The following is a 13,165-nucleotide window of genomic DNA, read 5'->3' on the forward strand; positions in this document are numbered from 1 at the left end:
TTTTAAATGGTTAGGTTCAATTATAAACAAAACTTTTAACATGCCAATTATTGAATTATATTTTTTGTTAAATTGTTAAATTCAACTATTCAATACTCTGATGACACTGATATACTTCCATTCACAACGTATATTAACTGTGTTATGATACACAAAGTCACGTGTCAATGGTGTTTGATAAGAACCTCAGAAGGTTGCAAGTGAGACTAGCACTAACTGTGGAGCAAGATTTGAACAATTAAAACCGATTCTAGCTGCTGTGTTTTCGGTTTGCATATTTCATCTGATCCCTCATAATTGAGTGTTTCCTCAGGAACTGAAGTGGACGCCATGAATGATGTCATCTGATGAGCCGGATGACCACAAATGACACACAGCGGACCAGCACGGCCACCGTGGTGAGCCTGCAAATGTACAGAAATGGAACCGGTGCTCGATTTAGAACCGAAGCTCTGTGACGCCACTCAAAGTCAGTGGCTGTAGAGCCGCCTCGCAGTAGGATGGTTCAGATGAGGCAACCTAAAGATATCCGTGTGGAGTTTATGTTCTCTTGCCTGGGTTGAGTTCAGGCACTCTGGTTTGCTCCCACAGTCCGAAAAACTACAGAGGTTGATTTAGGAGTCAAAATTGTCGTGCATCAAAATAAAGTCCTAATAATCCTATAGGCCTCTCTGTCAGCTCATCAATTGGCTGGTCATAATTTAAACTTCATTTATTTAGTTCATTACGTTGCTGTTGGACTATTACTAATTACTCTTATTGTAATTTACTTTTATTTACTCTGGATCCATGAGGTCATAATCATGTTGCAGTGTTCTATACGTTTCATTATACGGTTATTAAATGCATCTCAGACATAGTAATTTGATGGTTGCCTGTCTGAACTTGACTCAAACCTGCAATAACATATTTAAAACAAAGACACTCATAAGTTACATCACAGACAGCAGAGAACATTAGTATCTTTGTTGTGGGACTCAAGCAGGCAGGAAGGTTTCCAAACAATTTATTATGATTTATTGTCTCCATTAAGTTGTTAAATGGGTCTGCAGACGTTCTGACAAGGTAACATTTAGAGTGGGTGTATAACATGAGCATCTAAGTTTTGATCTCTAATTAAATAACACACCTATCATACATTTAAAACACACCGAGGACATGTTTATGACAGGAAAACATTGCATGTTTAAAGTGTGTTTAGAATTTAGAGCATCTAGTATTAAAGGATAAATTTTCTCTATTACATTTGACCTGGTCATAATAAAAAAAGATTTATACTTTGTGCGCACATACTGTATCACTTTATACTCCCTCCTTTCAAAGATAATCTTTAACTGGGCAGGTATTTGAGTATTTGGAGTTTAGTTAATATTCAAGCTCAACCTGCACACGGAGGTTTGTTGTTGACCTTGAGGTTTAATCCGTCTGTAGCAGAAATCTCTCTTTCTATCACTCTTGTCATCCCTTATTTGAACTCTTTCTCCAGCACTAATTAAACAGCTAACTGGCTCATAAAAGGAGGCAGGGAACACAAAGGAGGAGGGAGAAAGGCGGCATTAGTCTGGGCTGAGTGCTTCTGTCTCATTAGATTGAGTCGCAGACGCGGGGAGGCTCAAGAACACTTGCAGCATCTGTTTGAACATTAACTCAGTGAAGCAGATTTGCTCGTAAAATCTGTCACTCCTCCTTTTCAACCGGCTTACTCATTCACAGTTATAGAGCTGCGTGTCATCTCGCCGTCTGGCTTTTTTTTTCTCAACGTCTATATAAGCAACGAAAACAATGACTGTCTCTGCATTTATATTTAGAACATCCTGAAATAGTTCAATACCTGTTAATGATTGTGTAATTGTAGTTGAATACTTTTGGGGGGGGGGTGTCAGCAGGTATGCAGATGGTGGCTCTCTGGTGGCATAATAGACATAAAGTGATAGTTCACCCTTATTTTCTACCAACCCTCATGTTGACTAAGAGTTGGGTTTTTTTCAGTGTAATCTGTTCGTTTTTAGAGTAATAGACAAAAATGTATGTTCATTCTAATGTAGCAGCTGGAGCTCAGTTGTCGTCATCTTCATCTTTCTTCAAAAAGATACTTAAAAACAACAAAATACCTCTGATGTTAAATGTCCCTCTTTTAATGAACCCTTGAAATTAAAAAAAACAACATTTTCTATATTTTAAGTTTGTTTGTAGCAGAATTGATCAGCTTCTGCTTCAAGTGTTCCTTAATTGAAACACTTTGCGTCAGTGCGGAAGATTTACACTGTTGGCCTAGCAGCGTCTGCAAAAAACAAGTTTGAAATATACATTTGTTTGTTTTTTTTCAGAACAATTCCTCATGTCAAGGCTTCAATACAAGATGGATGTTACAGATGAGCACCACTGAGTTAAACAGATGTTTTTAAGTGTCTTTTTGGATGAAGATGAAGACAAACACAACCGAGCTCCAGTCGCTACATTAAAATGAACATACATTTATTTATTCAACTCTAAAAAGGAACAGATTACACTGAAAATAATCTCAACCCTTAGAGCTATGTTTGAATTTTGAATGAACTAACTCTTTAAGCCAAAAGGTTCTTGGTATGCTGGTTCCGGACCGAGTTCTCCCTGAAACATCCAGACTGGATAAGCATAAGAAGGTGAAGAATAACACTTCAGGAGACGGTGCTGCTACCTCTGGACGGCATCTTGTGAAAAGTCAATCTTCAGTGCAAATGAAATACATTCTTGGCTGCGCTGAAGTAGATTCCTTCGGTCTCTTGTCTCCAGAATTTATGTGATCATGAACAGAAACTCCCTTTTAGTCAGAAAAAAAGGTGTTTTGACAACTTGACAAATTTTGGAAGTTGGGAGGGAAAGAGGTAGCTATAAATCTAGACGACAACAAGGTCTCTTGAAAGACAGTCGTTATTTAAAGCAACTAAAGTTGAAAAGTTGACAGTGCTGTGTGTGACTGAAATAGTGTTTCTGTGTCTCTTATAATTGGTCGCTTTAATTTCCTATTTTTTTTATGTAAACATTCTTTTCTTAACTGAAATTTTACTTTTTAAATTCGATGGTCTTTAATTGATGTCCCACTGATGAACACTTTTTTATTCTTTAAATCTATCTTGGGTCAATAGTCAAGTCCAGAAACACTTTTTTCTTTCAACGTGCTGAGGGTCTGCGTGGCTGACAGTTTTGAAAATGAGAAGCAGTCTTTCCACAACAATGAAAAAGAGCATTTTATTGGTGTAATTTAAATAGTTGAAGTGTTCCAGAGAAATTACACGAGTTGGATTTGCGTTAATTACTGAGAAGTTTGCAATAAAGCAAAGCAAAAGGAGCTACAGCGAAGAGAAAAGACAAATGGAGTAGTGTCACGGAATCATTAAAGTTACTTTAACAATGTTTTTCCACTGAAAACTTTTCAATTGTATAAATTATAAGTGACACAATTAGATTCATGATGCATGAACAATAGACAAACGCGAGGAAACTAAAGGTCAGTGGGTGTGCGCTCATCAGCATAATGTTTGGCACCGACTTCTATTCGCAAGCGGGCTTTGCAAAGAAAGCTGTGGGTTGATGCCAACATGTAATTATCCTCCATTACATAGCATTAAGTGCGCACACGAAATTTATCCCGGCCTGAAAAAAGAATCCATCTCCTCCGAGGGGGTGCTGAACTGGCTTCAGTTATTTTTCCAGAACACAAGTGTGGGAAAGATCAGAATTAAATGTGCAAACAAAGTATGCACTATCAAGAAGGTATCTTATAAACAACAGATGAAAAAACACGTCTGATGTTCTTTAATGAGCTTGTGTCTTGTGATAGTTGCTCTTTAAGCTTGAACAGTGATGACTCTATGTATGAAATGACCAAAAAAACAGATCATTCCGTTTTCTAACTCAAGCAATCCAACTACCACTTTCCCACCTTGTCTGTGGCCTCACTCTTGGGTTTTGCCAGCATTACCAATCTGTAGCTCATCAAAAAAAAGTGTGCTTACTTCTAGTAGATTTGTATTTTGGTTAAACTCTCTTTTACAACCAAAAACCAGGTAGCCCCAATCTTCACTCGTGAATAAGACCTGAGATACTGACTGAAAATTTGTTTTGTTTTTTAATGACAATAGTTGGGCTTGTACCACAGTTGACCACAAGGACATGTTGCCACTGAACCATATTACTATAAGTGGATGGAAAAATATTCACTCTGTGTTCTTGATGATTCATTAAATCATTTAAAGTTGGGGGGAAATGGTTTTACACTGTTGTATAATCACTTAAAAGGCAACTTATGTGAAAACCCAACTCTCCTAAATCACTTACATGTTTCAAATCCCTTATGACACGCGGTGACAAACCTTGTTGGTTGATAAATCACAGCAGAGTGGGTGTGGTTATGGTAAACAAGATTTCCTCTCCAGAATGTGTTTCCAGTAGGAGGAGCTTAAACACATTTTCTTATGTAAATATTTCAATGAAAAGAGAGTTTTGTACAAACAGACACATACTGATGATACAATAGAGGTCCAAGATCAATTTAAGAGACACTTGAATCAACACATTTGTTGTTCTTTAACAAATATTATGCTAAAATGACCAATTGTATTATGTTGCCAGCGAGGGTATTTAGTTTGTGGGCTCCAGAAAAGTTGCACCTTATTTGACTGTCTTTCTTGGTCAAAAGCGATACTAATATTAATCCTTATACTACTTTTAAATTAGTAAAACATAAAAACACTCTTTCTCAAATCCACCCTTTATTCAGTAATGGTGACGATACACACAGTTGAGCTGTTGGGATTAGGCTGACTCACTCTTCGACGGCATCCGTCAAGGCAGCGCCCTCTATTGACCCACCACATAAAACATTTTTATCAAGTTAGCTTTGACACTTACTTCTTATTTTCATTCTGGAAGCCTTTTCCAAACACGTACACCGAACCTTAAATGGACATTAACCTCGAGATTACATCTCACACACTTATGAAAACACAGACTTACACACACACACACACACACACACACACACACACACACACACACACACACAAATCTTGTATTTTATCGCCATTATTCAGCTGCACAGCCGTACCTCATCCTGAACAGATCAGAACTTAGATCAACACAGAATCTGACAGGAGCAATAAAAATGTGTGTGTGTGCATGAGTGTGTGTGTTTGAGGCGGTGCCAGGATTAATGGTGTGCTAGAACATGCCTGCTCCGTTCATGGAAAGCTCAACAAATCTGCCTGAAAAGCTTAACTTTATGTGAAAAACTGTAAAAACATTACAATCTCCCAAAAGTGTCGGCCCGGCTTTCATTCTTTATGAACAAGCTGTAACAGTCCTTCATCTTGACAGCGACGACACCATCCTTGGATGGAGAAGACACACACAATCACACTGTATGTTCAGGCTAGTTTCAATCATGTGATGTTTATTGGCTGATCTGAAAAAAGGGTGAGAAAGTTAGAGGAGAGACGTCTGCGAGGGGGGGGTTTCTGGAGACTTTGTCCAATCAGGATGCAGGAAACCAATCCCTTCCGCCTAAACGCAGACACACAAATACACACTCAGGCTTGTGTAGCTTTCCAGGAAATTCACCAGCACACTGCAACAACAATGCTGTCTGCTTACCTATTTTTAAATTAAACGACAAACGATGATGCTTTGGAAAGCAAAAGGAAAACTTTATGGACAAAAATAATTGGACATTAACGACAGATCCCCAGTGTGGGAAAGATAATCTAACCGCTGGTTAAAAAGTACTTGGAAAAAAAGAGTGATAAAACTGATGTATTTTGTGTAAAGCTAGCAGAGTGTACAACCATGATGTTCATGTGTGTGTGTCAACGTGCATGTGTGTGTCTGTGTGGGGAAATGGACTAATTTGTCCGTGTATCCTGAGCATGTTCATACGTGCTGCTGCCGCTTCTGTAATGAGGAACACATTGCAGATGATATTACTTCCACATGCAGCCGGGATAGGAGGAGGAGGTTGGGGGGGCAAGCCTTGCTAATTCAGCACTCAATCCAAGTGCTCCTCCACCTTCTTTCATTGGACGCGATCTTGAAAATTGGTGTAGAAGCTGAATGTGTTCCTGGAAGCAAGAAAGGTTGACGGTAATCTACACGACACGAAGGCGTTATTAACGTTCATACCTCAGTCATCAAAATATTAGAATGTCCCGAGGTTTGGAAATGAGCCTGAAATAAAACACTCTTGTTGTCTTTCTCGATTACTTATAAAAGAAATCTTGTCAAATGTCCCACAAGAACTTGGCGGAGGCCGTGGACGTATGGCTCTTTCCTTGATTCAATTATATGTGTAATGTTAGCACACTAAAATTTCCAGACATTTTTTTTTTCTTTTGCCGTCTTATTTAACTATAGAAATATCCCGCAAATTCAAATTGGTGGAAACCTGGCTGAAGCCAACCTCAAATGTACCTGTCAAAAACATGGACTCGCAATGATGCTGACAAAACTCAGACGAGAAAATCCGACAACCGCCTTCTTTCTACAGGCCTGTTACTGACGTGAGGCGTAATTATGGAATCAGGAAGTTGACAACACACCAGTTTTTAGCGTCTGAATGATTCTACATTTTCCATTGTCATTTAAGGTTGTTTCACTTTTTAATTTGCTCATACGGTTCAATACTCACATACATGTCAATAATAGCTAACGTGGTACGCACTGCAGATCAAAGCATCAACTGAAAATGAGTCTGTTTGTTGAAAAATGAGATAAATGAGGAAAATCCAATATTTCTCTTTTAAATTGTTAGATATATTTAGAAGCAAATACAAGATATAGGATTTGATTTTTTTATTAATCATTGACCCCCGCCAAAATTTCCTTATCAGGGTCGAGAGGCTGAAGTCTATCCCAGCTACTTCGGGTGAGAGGCGGGGGACACCCTGAACATGTCTCTAGTCCGTTCATACATGCACTGAAACGACAGATAATTAAAGATTAAAGTTCTCAACCTACCTCAAGTCTCCCCACTTTTTCCAAAACGCAGCAAGATGATTGATTGAAATCAGATCAATAGATGACAGAATCCTATTACCACAGAACCTGTTCAGAATATCATGGAGATATTTTCCATTTCTTCTACTTCAGAACCTTCAGATCTAAGAGGACTCAACTTAAGCAGATCAGGAACCTGATCTTCTCGTGAGCTCCACGTCGATTTCAGTGCCCAATAAAATTCCACTGCATGACTATGATCGTTAAACATTACGACACCACATGTATTTAGTATTTATATACAAACTGAGTCATGTTAGTATAAATATTTATGCACAACGCCTTTTTTTCACGGAGCCTTGTTTGCACGGAGCCTTGTTTTCAGTCACTGCGACGTGACGTTAGTCGCTAAGCTGCATGGACTTTATTAACATTAGCAATAGCATTGCTATCCAATTGTCAAATGTGAAATGATCAAAGGCCTGGCTGCACTTCACCAAAAAAGATGCAGATTCAGCAACCAAGTATTAGAAGGTCATATTGTGCAAGTACCTTAATGTTGCTACTTGCATGCTATTGAATGAGTTCATCAAATCCAGGCATGCAACAAATATGGTCTTACACAGTGATCTTTATATTTAAAAGCAGTGACTCTCTTCATAATAGAGGCTGAAATGATTATCTTAGTGAAGAAAAAGTGCAAAACATGTAAAATGTTTTGAAAAAATTGGCTGTTTTTCATTCTTTATTTATTGTTTATTGCACTTTTTAAGAACCTGAACCATTACTAAAGAACAGAATACTTATATATACAGGAATAAAGACTCCTACTCAGGAGAGGGACTAACAATTAAAAGGACTCCTACCATCCAGAGCATAATCCGTTGACCCTCCTGCCCTCTGAGAGGCACTACAGGAGTCTCCAGCCAAGAACCATCAGGTTCAGGAACAGCTTCTTCCCTGAAACTCTTGTTACCCTTAAAGAAACTCAGCGTAGAACAATCCAGCAGAGAAGCAGGGATCCTAAGGTACTGGCCAAAGTCTGATGAGGATTATGCTCTTGCTATTGTTGATAATGTACTGTATTTGAACTGTAAGTTCTCAGAGCTTTTCCTTCCTCACGCAAGTTTCTATCTTTTTTTTTCTAGTTGGTTGTGAGTCCCGTGTCCAGATTTCTGTTAAGATTAAGTTCATTTTGTTTTTGTGGATTACGTCGAGGTTTTGACCTTTTAACAATATTGTTTTATATAAGGGCAACTAATGTGTTGACTTAAGTGTGTCTTAAATAGATCTTGGAACTCTATTGTACTCATCAATATGTTTGTAAAAAAAAAACCTTTCATTTAAATATTTACATTAGAAAATGTGTTTAAGCCCGGCCACTGTAAACTCAGTTTTTTTGTTTACCATAACCACGTACATTGTTTATGTGATTGGTCAAGGATCTGGATTTGTCACTACGCGTCATCAATCCTGGAAGTCTCCACCTGCAAGGGATATGTACAAAGAAAGAAGCAGGGCGGTCTTCGCCCATTTTTCTATTAAAATGGACTCCGCTCTCGTAACCTCTCGTTCGCCATGATTTCAGATGGGTGAGGAGTTTATAGAGTAATAAGTTCAAAACATGGTTATGATGAGGGACTTACTGCATCTTGGAGAGGAAGACTTAAACATTTGAAACTCTGGGGATATTTATTTGTCGCAAATTTAAAGACTGAATCGTTTGAACTAAACACTGTGTAACTGCTTCCGTTTTTTGGTCTTATAATGAGTTCGTACCATGACTCTAATCAAATCATCCTCCCTGTAACCGCCAATGTCGTTTCTTAAGGATCCTAAGTTGTGTCTAGTTTAAAAAATCTTGGCTCGGTTGGTGGGACAAATAGGTCACACAGAACATCAAACTGATTTCTAAAAGAAGCCACTGTTAACATTTTGGTCCTTCGCCTGAAGCTGAACTCCGACTCGACTGAAGAGTGATCGATTGAATATTTGGAGGTATGTGGGAGATATCACTCAATATAACGCCAAGTGAAAAAAAAAGCAAACATTTTGAGACAGAAAGAAAAACGGGGGGAGAAAAAGCAAGACAGATTGTTGTGTTATCTGAGGGAAAGCAGAGACTTGAACCCCGGGACTTGAAAAAGTGCAGCCCTCAACCACAAGCCGCTTCACTTCCCCTGGACCAGATATGGACGCCGGCGCGAGAATCGAGGAGCCGAGTCTAATGCGGGAGAAGAAAAGTCGGGTCAACAATGAGAGTGGGGTGAGAGATTGATGAAATGAGAGGCAGGAGAGTGCAGAGAGGAGGAGCGGTGGAGGGACAGAAGCAAGATATCAGAAGAGAAGGAGGGAGGGGAGGCTGGTCATTAAAAAGCTCTAATGACCTGCTGATTGACGGGGGCCCCAAACTATGACCCTAAATTACTCAAGAGCCTGTGAACAAAACCAGTGACCTGCCTTTGTGTGGCACATTCAGCACATTGACTTTGTGTTCAATATAAAGCACTTTTAAAAACCTTGACCATTTCTTTTAATCTGGCACGCTGAGAGGTGAGACGAGAAACATATTTTTGTCTAGGAGAGATGTTCTGATAGCCCAGAGAACTGCTGACAATGTCACTAAATATATGTTTGTTTGTTTTTTTAAAGAAATACCAGAAGTAGCAGATTCTGTGCCCTGATGGTCACGTCGTTTTACACACCAACCTTATAAAAATACACAGTTGTGGGTCACAAAGTCTGGCGATATATTAAAACAATACAATTACATTAGAATTCCACCTCAAAAAGTTCAATATGTCGAGTGATGAATGTCTTTTTCTTGTGAGTATAGGGAAGACGGAGTGTTTTCTACCAAAAGGATCTTCAATAAAAAAAAGTGTGTGAATGAGCTTCACAGCGACTAACACATCTTAACGTTTTTATCACTCGAAACATCGGTCTCGTTGTTTTTGAACACGCCCTGTGATTTTCTGCCTCTGGAGAGTCGTAAAGAAAACTCCAAAGACTTAAAATATATATCCTTTTTGATTCAAGCCACTGTTAGTTCAGGGTTGTTTTAATAAATCAACTACATTCAATCAACGTGGGGAATGACAGTTTCAGACCTTTTTTTGAATCGCTTTTTAAGTTATCGCTGAAATATATTAACTGTTTGAGTTTCTTCTTTTTTATGTTTTTTTGTAAAGGAGAGCTCTCTGTCCATCTTAGGGAGTGCGGGTAGATAACATGACATAAAAAAAAAATACACATCAGTAGACAGCTGATTGACATCTTGCTCTAACACAGACTCACACCAAGACAGTGATGAGACTGCATCAGTTCACTTTATTCTTGGCAAATATAACATTTTTGTCAGTTCGCCTTTGACTTATTCTTTTAATATAAGTAGATTTAAGACTTCATTTAAATGACAAAGTCACAGAAAACTATGTTTTTGAAGGTTTAACTGATCAAGTCAGAAGTCTAGACTCATTGGAAAGTAGGTGAAATGACGATGATTGTGTTGAGCTTCTAATCGTCTCCTGTGGCAGATGTGATGCTGCCAGTTATATTATCCAAAAGTTGAAGTATGTTGGGGTTATATTAGTTCAGCTCCAACAAAGGTCACATTTGTTTACATACCATGGCTTGAACATCAAGTTCTTTCCATGCAGTAGAAGAAAAAAGAGAAGCAGCATATTTTGACTAAAATCTCAAAGAGATTTCCAAAAAAACAACATGGATCATTCCAACATGCATCGAGATGATAAAACACAAAAGTTTCAACCACAGAACTTCAATAATCAGAAGCATTAAAGCCTAAAAAACGTTCCAAACTAAACACTGACGTTCAAATCCCACTATTGAAACATCCAAGTTTGCAATATCACGTTCGCCGTCTGGCTGTCAAACACCAGCGCGCACTGTCAGTCGGCACCAGTAGCCGCCAAACATTTAATGCTAAAATGAAGACCAGATGAAGCATCTGTGAGATACTACTGGAACACGCAGACAAACAGTTCATAAGCTCGTGTCGGCACTCGGGTTACACTCGCAACCGCAGCTTCTATTTTGTTGTATTTTATGTGATCCCCTGCTTTCTTGTGCACACAAGTGCAACTACATGCGTCTTTCTTACAAGGCTGTAAAGAAACATTAAATATATTACAGCCTGGTGTGATCCTATTCTTTCTTGGACTTTTTTGACGACTAAAATTTAAATCTTGTACATCCCATTGCACCTGAGTTTACTGCTTTATGCACAACAATACAAGCGCTGAGACGGCACATACCTCTGCCAAGGAGCTTATTCTGCATGATCTAATAAGAATGTGGATTACTATTGAATCGATAAAACAATTTCATAATTCAAGATTCCTATGCTGGGATTCATACTTGCAGCACTTGCATTAACTTATCACTAGAATCAGTAGCATTTCCTTTTCAAAGCTGTAACAGTAATCGAAAACTCAAAGTCAATATAAAATCATATTCAGTCATTCAATTGTATCATGTGTTCTTAAAAAAATTAAATCTTCAGTTTTCTTTAGTTTTTTTTTTTTTCCAGCCGCAGCAATAAGTGCAATTGACATAGAAGTGAATTACGGAACCTTAAAAAACGTCCTAATCCAGATGAAACAGGAAACTTTTAATCTCACTTCCAAAGTCTCTAATAAATTTCATGTGTTTAATAAATGCTAACACTGTGTAAGGTCAGTTTAGTAGTGATTTAATTTAAATTTAAACTTTAAATTTAAATTTAAAGTAGTGATTTAGTTGTGGTGGTGATTCTAGTCAATATGTCAAATCCATGTTGTTTTAATTTTCAGTTTTAATTGTTTGTATGTAATTTCAACTCAATAGTAATCTTTAAATGGTCGTCAGGTCTTGTGAGGCCGTTGAGCAACGTGCGTGGATATTATGCTCACTGTGCGTCTGTGTCAACAAAAAGGAATTGTTTGCACTGTCGTAAATCACAAGTATTAAAGTAAGGCCCGGGGGCACTTGAGGCCCGCCAAGTCATTGTATGTGGCCTGAGAGCTTTTTTTTTGAATACCAGTTTATTCTTTTTTTTTACCAAACACAAGTTCACTCACAGTTCATTTGGATTTCATGACCTGTGATCCTTCACAGTTCCATAGGCTATATTCTAGAAAACTTTGTTAGTTCTAATGCCATTATTAATTCATCAGGATAGAAGTAAGACATTCTGATAAAAAGTGATGGATGCTTTTGTGGTGAGTTGAAAATAAACATGCTTTAAAGTACACATTTGTGTACATTTTGAACCTCAGACAGTACACTTTTTGTGATTATTATTAGCTAAATAAGCCTTTAGCCAAAACACATTACAATCTAACGCATTTCAAGGCTTTAGAAGAACGGTTGATCTTCCCCACGAGTGCCAGCACTTGTCCTTCAACATCATGAATGGAGCATGAAGCAGCAACAGAAGGTCGTCTTGTGTGTCTGCATGTGTAGCTGTGTGTTTTTCCATGAGTGTGTTTGTGAGTATTATTGTTAGCCAAATTTGGCCCAGGGCACAATATGACCTCACTTGTCTGATTTCTCAAGGCATTCATGGGTTTACATCATAAGCTCGGGATCAAGTTAACTAGAAAACGGTTCTCACACTCTCAAAACACACACACACACATATTTTCCACAGCTCGCGTAAGCCACTTGCTAATTTAAGGCTATAACAGCGGAGCTGTTGATACATAAACACGACAATGTAATCACACACACGCACACCAACGCTCCCAAACACACACCTGAGTGTAGTTAGATTACATCTTCAAACCTCTATTACTTGTCTGAGCCATGTGGTGCTGTAGAGTTATGGCAAAAACAAACACCTGTATGAGGTCAACGCAGCGCTTAAGTGTAGCCATGTGTGTTTAAGTGGACTAAAGCACAGCTAAACAAGACATGCTAGCAAACGTGACCATAGCAGGGGGAGCACACACACATGCAGAAAACTCTAGGTAAATGTTATGTTTGTTTGTAGGTTAGTACAAGACCCTTAGCATAGAGTAGTATGCTCGAAGTTTAATACCCTGTTTATCAAATATAATAACCCTTGAGTTATCTCAGGGTCAAGGTGACCCGAAGACCCCAAAAAACAAACGTAAGGAATGGATAAAGGGGATAAAAGTTTTTTTTTTTTTCGGGCTTCTGGGTTACCTTGACCCTGAGATAACACAAGGGT

The sequence above is a fragment of the Callionymus lyra genome, chromosome 7 (genome assembly GCF_982586985.1).
Source record: "Callionymus lyra chromosome 7, fCalLyr1.hap1.1, whole genome shotgun sequence".
Taxonomy (NCBI): Eukaryota; Metazoa; Chordata; class Actinopteri; order Syngnathiformes; family Callionymidae; genus Callionymus; species Callionymus lyra.